The sequence below is a fragment of the Triticum dicoccoides genome, chromosome 4B (assembly GCF_002162155.2).
Source record: "Triticum dicoccoides isolate Atlit2015 ecotype Zavitan chromosome 4B, WEW_v2.0, whole genome shotgun sequence".
NCBI classification, from domain to species: domain Eukaryota; kingdom Viridiplantae; phylum Streptophyta; class Magnoliopsida; order Poales; family Poaceae; genus Triticum; species Triticum dicoccoides.
This window is the reverse complement of record NC_041387.1, coordinates 254059950-254067354: the sequence shown is the minus strand read 5'-3', so window position 1 is coordinate 254067354 and position 7405 is coordinate 254059950.

Below are 7405 nucleotides of genomic sequence, written 5' to 3'. Positions count from 1 at the left end.
GCTGGAGTGTGCCTCCCCACGCAGCTCCGCCGCCCCGCCTCGGCCTCCCTCCATCGCGGCCCCTCGCCGGAGCCCCGCCGGACTCCGCCGCCGCCCCTCGGTTTCTCCGCTGCCCCGCGCCCTCGTCATTGTCCGCCGCCGGCGTTCACCGGATCCGGCGCCTCGCGGCCAGATCTGCCCATCCCCGGCCAGCCCCGGCCACCTCCAGCTCGCCGTCGCCGGGTTGGCCTTCCGCCGCCGCCCCTGCTTCCTGCCGTGGCCGGGCACGAGCCGGACGAGCTCCCCGCTCGGCCACATGGGCCGGCCCAGCCGCGGCCCAGCCCGGCTCCCTCTGCCCCCAGCCAGCCCAGCTCCAGCGAACCCGGGCCTGCAGCCCATGGTGAGCACCCCCCCTAAATCTCGCCCCTGCGTAGAATAGTTATATTGCGCTTGCTTTTTTTTTGCATAAAATCTGATAAGTCCCCAGAAACTATTAAAATGATGGATGATTTGACCTGCTGTAACTTCATGTGTGTAGATCCGTTTTGCATGTATTATATGTCAAATTGTTCGACTCAATGAGTACATCATTTCATTCCATTGCATCATTTCCATTTGAGCTCATCTTGATGCCCGAATCATCGTTGCAAGAGTGCTTCATAATGTTGTTTGTTGTCTGTTAACAGAACTAGCTCTTTTGTCATTTTTGCCATGATTGATGTGTGCATCCTATGAGGTTGATGTCTACATGTGTTTTGATCTATGTCATGCCATATTTACATAGGTGCTTACCATGTATTTTTGTGATCAATGTGGTGACTAGCACAAGCATGCAAACTAGGCTTCGTAATGTTGCTGATTTTAGTCCCTGTTCTGCTATTATTTTGATGCCATGTAAACATGTTGCTACAGAGAGATCCATGCATATTTTGAGATACTTCAGTAAGGGTGTTTTGAACATATGGTTGTTCTCTATCCATTCATGTCCCTGTTTGCAATTATGGAGTAGTCTAGCATATCATTTTTGTGCTCTACTTTTGCTTCAAAATGTTTCCTGGCAGATTGTTTACATGTTATTCAATTTTGCCAAGGTTGTTATAGTTGATGCTTGCATGCTATGAACTTGTTCTTGCCTTGGTTTGTTTCATAAACATGTCTTCTTGCTGATGCTATGCTTATCTTGTCATGCAATGACTTGTGGTGAGTGATTCGAGCTTGTTAAGTAGTGTACTCGCTGTTGCTGTTTTGCTAGGCTGAATCTGTTATTTCGTGATGCTATGTAAACCTGCTGCTACAAATCGTTCTATGCATAATCTGGACATGGTCACTAAATATGTTTTGTTCTACATGTCATGCTCTATCCATCCATGCCCCTGGTTGCATTTATAGCTTGCTGTAGCTTATTCATATCTTGCTCCAAAGTTGCTTCATAATGTTGCTGTCAGCCTGTTAACATTAAGTTCAGTTGTTGCCATGTGTTTTGCTAGTGATCCATGCACCCTATGAACTTGATCTTGCCATGCTTAGCTTCATAAACATGCCTTCTTACTGTTGGTTGCCTTGCCATGCCATGTTTTGCTCTGTAGTGACTTGCACAAGCTCATCTACATGCCTTCGTATCGTTGTTCCTGCCATGTTTGAATCTGTAATATAACTTGCTATGTTTACGTGGGTGCCATCATATTTTCTGATCCTTTTTGGTCATGGTCAGTAAGGGACTTTTGATCTATGCAATTACTAGATTCATGCCATGCCTTTGTTTGCCATGATAAGTTCATGTAACATGTTGTTTGATAGCTCTAAACATTGCAACCTGATGTTAATTTCTGCAAAGTCTGAACTGTTATTATTTGCAAACTTGCCAAGTGTGTTTGAGCATGATCTATTGATTTCTAGAGATAGTTCAGTGTTCATGTTTTTTTATGCTTTACCTGTGCATCATGTCCATGCCTTTTGTTTTCTTATTGAGGTCCTGTAGCATGTTGTTTTGGTGCTTGCAATATGCCTAGTTGCTGTTTTGGACAGATTGTTGTTATGACTTGTATAGAGTGTGTCTTGAACCATTGATCCGTTTTGAGTGTGCTCTATATGAAACTTGCTTGATTTTGCATGTAGCTTCATAATATCATGTTGCATCCTTGTTTTGAGGTGTTTGCTTGATGTTTGGGTGCATTTTGCATCAATGCCATGTTTAACTTGTTTTGCTCCTATCTTCTAGTCCGTAGCTCCGAACTAAATGAACTTTATATGTAACTTGACTAGAATATCGTGTAGATCATCTTGGTGCATTTTAACTTGCTGTTTAACAACTTGAACATAAGGTTTATTCAGATCTGTACCAATTTCGAAATATGCCTATGAGGACTTACCGGAATTGTTATATGTTGTTTCCGGCCTCATTTAAACTTGCTTTGATGTGTTGTTCTTGTTTGCATCATCCCTTGCCATGAGTAGCTTCATGTAGCTTTGCCATGCATCATGCTTGTTGTGCATCATGTCTTGTTCACGTGTGGTGTGTTTACCATGTTGTGTGCTTCTTGTGGATAGTTCCCGTTTCGTTGCGATCGTGAGGATTCGTTCGTCTACGCTTGGTTCGTCTTTGTGGCTTCATCTTCTTCATGGACTCGTTCTTCTTCCTTGAGGGATTTCAGGCAAGATGACCGCTACCCTGGATCTCACTACTATCATTTCTATGCTAGTTGCTTTGTTCTATCGCTATGCTGCGTTAACTATCTTTTGCTCATCAAGCCTCCCAAATTGCCATGAACCTCTAACCTTTGACACCCTTCCTAGCAAGCTGTTGCTTGGCCATGTTACCGCTCTGCTCAGCCCCTCTTATAGCGTTGTTAGTTGCAGGTGAAGTTGAAGATTGCTCCATGGTGGACAGGATTTTGGTTGGGATATCACAATATCTCTTATATTATTAATGCATCTATATACTTGGTAAAGGGTGGAAGGCTTGGCCTTATGCCTGGTGTTTTGTTCCACTCTTGCCGCCCTAGTTTCCGTCATACCGGTGTTATGTTCCTGGAGTTTGCGTTCCTTACGCGGTCGGGTGATTTATGGGACCCCCTTGACAGTTCGCTTTGAATAAAACTCCTCCAGCAAGGCCCAACATTGGTTTTACCATTTGCCTCACCACCACCTATATTTCCCTTGGGAGTAATTAACCCAAGGGTCATCTTTATTTTAGCCCCCCCGGGCCAGTGCTTGTCTAAGTGTTGGTCCAAACCGAGTAGACTGCGGGGCCCCCTGGGGGAAACTCGAGGTCTGGTTTTACTCGTAGGATGTCTCATCCGGTGTTGCCCTGAGAATGAGATATGTGCAGCTCCTATCAGGATTGTCGGTGCATCGGGCGGCTTTGCTGGTCTTGTTTTACCATTGTCGAAATGTCTTGTAAACCGGGATTCCGAGTCTGATCGGGTCTTCCTGGGAGAAGGTATATCCTTCATTGATCGTGAGAGCTTATCATGGGCTAAGTTGGGACACCCCTGCAGGGTATAATCTTTCGAAAGTCGTGCCTGCGGTTATAGGCAAATGGGAATTTGTTAATGTTCGGTTGTAGATAACTTGACACCAGATCCGAATTAAAACGCATCAACCGCGTGTGTAGCCGTGATGGTCTCTTTTCGGCGGAGTCCGGGAAGTGAACACGGTTTCTGGGTTATGTTTGACGTAAGTAGGAGTTCAGGATCACTTCTTGATCATTGCTAGTTTCACGACCATTCCGCTTGCTCTCTTCTCGCTCTTATTTGCGTATGTTAGCCACCATGTATGCTTAGTCGCTGCTGCAACCTCACCACTTTACCCCTTCCATTTCCCTTTAAGCTTTGCTAGTCTTGATACCCATGGTAATGGGATTGCTGAGTCCTCGTGGCTCACAGATTACTACAACAACAGTTGCAGGTATAGGTTATGCGATGATCTTGACGCGAGAGCGATGTTTACTTGTTTTGGAGTTCCTCTTCTGCTTCTTCTTCGATCAGGGGATAGGTTCTAGGTCGGCAGCCTGGGCTAGCAGGGTGGATGTCGTTTGAGTTTCTGTTTGCGTTTCATCCATAGTCGGATGATGCTCTTATGTATTGAGATGTTGTATTCATGTGGCATTGTATGCCTTATGTATGTATCCCCATCTATTATGTAATGTTGATGTAATGATATCCACCTTGCAAAAGTGTTTCAATATGCGGGGCTATCCTTGGTGGGACCTTTGAGTTCCTTTAGGATAGGGTCGCATATTGGGCGTGACAAGTTGGTATCAGAGCCTCGACCGACCCTAGGAGCCCCCTTGATTGATCGTGTAGATTGACCGTTGTTGAGTCTAGAAGATAACTGTTTTTGGAGTCTAGTTATATCGGAGAGTAGGAATTCTTTTTACTCCTCCACCTCTTCGTCTCTCTGGTGAGGAATCTTGACGTAGGTGTTTTGAATTACTCCTCTTCCCCTTCAAAAATTTTCTTTAGGATCATGCAGTTGGTTTTTCGATCGTTGGTTCTCATCCCTTTTCGTCCGGTGCATTTCTCGTCAAGTTGACTCGACCCTCTTCATCGTTGAGTTCAATCCTCAGTTGTTTTCTTTCCCACCCACCCACCCTTATTCTTCTCGGAACTGGAGTCCGTAACCGAGTATCCATCCTACTCGTGTGAAGTATTTGCTTTCTTTCCTAAATGATTTCAACCGGTGTTGTCTCTTCAAGATATTCATCGATTTCCACTTCCAAGTTGCCTTTGTTTTTTCCCGCCCTCCAACCCCTTTTCTTCCCGGAGTCTGACTCTCTTTCGAGCATCAATTTCATTCGTGTGGAGCCTCTTCAGCCTTTCGTCAATTGTTTCAACCGGTGAATTCTCGTCTCGTTTGACATTCTTCATCCCTTTTCTTTTTCTGGTGGATTCAATTCAAGTTTTTCGGTAGTGATTATATTCTTTTCCTCGGCTCAAGTCTTTTCCCTGCTCGTTCGCCTCTCGCCAGTTTATCCTTCCGGAGTGTTCAAGACATCTCAGGAGATTCGTCTATGTTCCAATTAATTCAAGGTTGTCACCTCATTCAAATATTTCAATTTTTCCGGTGCATCATCAATCTTTTCAACAATCCTTTTCAACGGTATTTTCTCTTTAGTGGGCCCTAACCCACAGGTCTTTTCCCAGGATCTTACCTGACTCTTCTAATTTCCTGGAGTAATTCTTAAATTCTTTTCAAGTTGTGATGTAAGAATGGATCCCATCAGTCACATGTCTTCTCCAAGATCGCGTTTAAATTGTTTTCATTGTTGGCCCAACCTCTCTCGCTTTTCATTCTTCCGGAGTTTCTCAACAATTTTTGGTGGTGTTCCTCATCGTCATTCTTAACATTTGAAGATCGAAGAAGAGTTTTTCCTCTAAATCTTGCCCGTTCTCCCGAAGATTCGCGGTTCTAGCTTCTTGTTATCCTATTGAATTATTCCATTTGTCAGATATTCCTTTTCTCAACCATCCGGAGTAGGTCAGAAGTTGTTTTTCCGCTTCTTTCACCGAAGGCCATCATTCCAGCTATCGTTCTCTAATTATCCCGGTGCTTCGTTCAAGTGCTCTTTAATCAGCTCATGATCTCTTTGTTCTTTTGCATCTAAATCCCCTCTATCATATTGGTTTTTCAAATTCTTCCCGGTGATTAATTCTCTTTCGTCAGTCATTTTCGAATTCTTACGGTGGTTCCTTCAGATTCTTTTCCTTGGTTATCATTTTAATTCATTCGTTCTTTTCAATCCTACCGGTGGTTCATGAAGACCTTATCAAGTTTGCGCTATATCTCTCTTAACCCTTTTCAAGAAAAATAAGTAGTATGAAAAATCCATTGTTGGTCATCAATTTAATTTGATGAAGGATAAGCATACAATAAATCTTATTCTTATTTCATCCAAGTGATTAATCCCTTCCTTCAGAGTTTGTTCTTGATGAAAAAATTCTAGTTCCAGGTGTTTCCATCTTTTCTTTTCCGGAGTTCGAATTTTCTAGTCCATTTCGTCGGAACCTCCATCTAAATCACCGCAAGCGTTAATCTTATTCTTTCACCCTTCATTATATATCATCATCCTTTTGTCACCGGAGTTCTTCATGGTGGATCTTTATGGTTTAATTCATTCCTCAAGAGTTCATCAATATTTTGTCGGTGGAGTTCAAGTATCTTTTCTTATCGCATCTTGAAGTGTAATTAATTCTCCATATTCTTTTGAAGAGGAGTTTTGCATTTCTTCGTTCTTCTCAGCTATCCAATCATTTCCTTTTGTGGTCGGTTATCACCTTATGATCTTGAGATGTTATCCATAAGTCCACGACAAGCTTATTCTTTTCGTTGTTGATTTTCTCAACAACTCCGTTAAACCCTTCCTTCTAAGTTATTTTCATTCCTTTCTTCCAATTCTTTCCGGAGGTTTTGTGTCATGTCTTCATCAAGTATCATTCCATCCACTCAAGTTCATGTTCTTTTCCTTCCATTTTCAACCGGAGTGCTGCCTAAATCCTTTCAGTCTTATTCGTTTCTTATTTCATTCTAACCGGAGTGGTTTTAGAGTCTGTCTTATTCCATGAGCTTTGATTCTCGTCATTCTCGTTGTTCCTCTCTTCTTCTCGAGTGCTCTCGATTCTTTGCTTCTTCTCTTGAGTTTTGTTTCACCTCAACCTTTTTTCCCTTCTGTCTCGGTCCTAAGATCTCGGGACGAGATCTCTTGTTAGTGGAGGAGTGTTGTAACGCCCCGGATCCGATGCGCCATGTGTCTGCCAATTATTTGCCGTCGTTGCCATGTCATTTTCTTGCGTGTTGCATTTTGCCATGTCATCCTATGCATTGCATCCTCATGTTTTTCAAAACTTGCATCCGTTCGGGTTCTCCCGGTTCTCTCCGCTGTCCGTTCGGAGTCCGGACCATTCGCGCGCGCCCGTCGCCCCTCTCAGACCTTGTTTTCATGTGCGGGTGTTAAATGTTCTCGGAATGGACCGAGTCTTGCCCAGCGGACTTGGTATAGCATCGGTAGACCGCCTGTCAAGTTTCATGCCATTTGGAGGTCGTTTGATACTCCAACGGTTAACCGTGTAACCCCGAAAGCCCTCTTTGTGTTGCAGCCCAACACCCTTTCCAAAGTGGCCCAAAACCCATCTAACTCCCCTCCATGCTCTCGGTCGTTCGATAACGATCGCGTGGCCGAAAACCGCTCCTCATTTGGACTCTCCTAGCTCCCAGAATCTATAAATATGTGCCTCCCGTCCAAATTCGTGGATGAAAATCCACCCCTAACCCTAGCTTCGTCCTCCTCCCGCAGCCGGACACGTCCGCCCCCGGCTGGACACGTCTGCGCCGCCGCGCCCAGCCAATCAGAGGGCGCCGCGTGTCCCTCCGCAGCCAGCCGCTGCCGCCGGCCCGCGGAGCCCATCCGGGGCCCGCGCGGGCCCGATCC